General features: G+C 47.7%; 1 pseudogene; it reads left to right on the top strand.

Moving 5' to 3' along the window:
- Window positions 1–1,028: 1,028 nt before the first annotated feature.
- LOC103261551 lies at window positions 1,029–2,023 on the top strand (annotated as a pseudogene).
- The last annotated feature ends 451 nt before the right edge of the window (window positions 2,024–2,474 follow it).

Below are 2,474 nucleotides of genomic sequence, written 5' to 3' on the forward strand. Positions count from 1 at the left end.
GGAGACAGTGAGTGTCTGAAACCACATGAAATCATTTCCTCAGCTTTCATTTTACATAATTCAACTTTTGCATAACCAAGTCATTTATTTTCATTAGAGATAAATGCTGTCACTTTCAAAGAATAGCGCCAGGGAATATTTTGTCAAAAGTTAACTTCGTGCTATGTGAACTGTGTGAAGAAAATTGTGATATTTGTGTTCTCAAGGTTTTCAAAAGTAATGAAAATGTTTGTTTAATTATCTGTGTATATCCATGAGGGAAAAATCATATTCTTCCAAATCAAGTAGTGTGCTGATCATAAGCAAAGTGGTTTCAGACAAAATGAGAGCTTCACTGGTGTGCTAAGATCTGAAGCATTTGGGTCTAGTTAGAAATTCTGTCTTGTCCCCGAAACCATTTGCAATGGACTTGAGGGGAAAAGTTCATTGATGCTGAGATGAGTACCAGGAAAGTAGCTCTTCAGAATTTCTGCAAGAGACCATACTGACCCTGGGTGGGTTCCAACAATAATATATCTAACACGTGATACACACCGTGGAACCGAATAACTGAGGGTTAGGCACTTTCTCATATTAGCCGTGTGACCTTCGACAAGTTACGTAACTTCTCTGTGCCTCAGTTTCCTCATTCGTAATATAGAAAGTGCTTAACCCATAGTGTGGTGATGATGGCTTAAAAAGCTGCTGCAATCCCAGCATTTTGGGAGGCCAAGGTGAGGGGATTGCCTGAGCCTGAGGGTTCGACACCAACCCAGGAAACTTGATGAGACCTCATCTCTACAATAAGTCAGAAAAATAAGCCAGGCATGGTAGCCCAGGCCTGTAGTTCTGGCTACTTGGAAGGCTGAAGTGGAAGGATCGCTAGGGTGGCCGTGAGTGTGGCACTGCACTCTAGCCTGGGCGACGGAGTGAGACTCCAACTCAAAAAAAACAAAAAAGCTGCTCTCTGGCTCTCTGCTCCTTCCATTCGACAGACAGTCACGTCTCTGTTGCAGCATCAGTCATGTGGTCTAGACACCAGGGCAAAGATGCAAGTCGGAGTGAACAGACTTGGCTGTATTGGGTGCCTGGTCACCAGGACTGCTTTTAGCTCTGGCAAAGTAGATATTGTCGCCATCGGTGATCCCTTCCTTGACCTTAACGACATCTTCCAGTACGACTCCACCCATGGCAAGTTGCACAGCACCATCAAGGCTGAGAACGGGAAGTTTGTCATCAGTGCACATCCTATCACCATTTTCCAGGAGCAAGACCCCAGCAAAATCAAATGGGGTGACGCTGGTACTGATTATGCGGAGGAGTCCACCGGTGTCTTCACTACCTTGGAGAAGGCTGGGGCTCACGTACAGGGGGAACCAAAAGGTTCATCTTCTCCGCCCCCTCCACCGACGCCCCCATGTTTGTGATGAGTGTGAACCATGAGAAGTACCAGAACGACCTCATGATTGTCAGAGAGGCCTCCTACACTGCCAACTGCTTAGCCCCCCTGGTCAAGGTCATTCACAGCAACTTTGGTATCGTGGAGGGACGATTGACCACTGTCCCTGCCATCACTGCCACCCCGAAGACTGTGGACGGCCTCTCTGGGAAGCTTGGCACGCCGACGGCAGGGCCCTCCAGAACCTCATCCCTGCCTCCAACGGCACTACCAAGGCCATGGGCAAGGTCATTCCTGAGCTAAATAGGGAAGCTCATGGGCATGGCCTTCTGTGTCCCCACCGCCAATGGGTCCATTGTGAACCTCACCTGCCATCTGGAGAAACCCACCAAATATGAAGGCATCAAGAAGCTGGTGAAGCAGGCAGCTGATGGCCCCCTCAAGGATCAAGGGCATCCTGGGCTTCACCGAACACCAGGCTGTGTCCTCCGACTTTAACAGTGACACCTGCTCTTTCACCTTTGATGCTGGGGCTGGCATTGCCCTCAATGACCACTTTGTCAAACTCATCTCTTGGCATGACAATGAATTTGGCTACAGCTACAGGGTGGTGGACTCGTGGCCCATATGGCCTCCAAGGAGTAAGAGCCCCTGGACCACCAGCCCCAGTGAGAGCACGAGAGGAAGAGAGAAGCCCTTAGATGCTGGGGAGTCCCCAACCACACTGAGAATCTCCCCTCCGCACAGTGCACATGCCAGACGCCCTGAAGAACGGGGGGATCCTAGGGAGCCCCACCTTGTCATGTACCATCAAGCAAGTCCCCTGTACTCAGCCAAAAAATAACTACTATCTGTAAGGTGTTCAGGATGATGCTTAATTTATAGTAACCCATGGCATAAGGGTTGATGATAATGATGGTTTTCTCATAGGTTTTCCACTCTAAAAAAATTTGAAAAGGGGAAATGTTCTTATTTACAAGGAGCAAATTCTTTTCTTCCCCATTTTTTTATTCTCACATTTCTTTTTAAACACGTTTTTTATTTTAAAGATGTAGGGTACAATTCAGGGTCAGGTATACACATGTTCATTATGCAG

This window comes from Carlito syrichta, unplaced genomic scaffold (genome assembly GCF_000164805.1).
Source record: "Carlito syrichta isolate Samal-C Ts95f unplaced genomic scaffold, Tarsius_syrichta-2.0.1 Scaffold303739, whole genome shotgun sequence".
NCBI classification, from domain to species: Eukaryota; Metazoa; Chordata; class Mammalia; order Primates; family Tarsiidae; genus Carlito; species Carlito syrichta.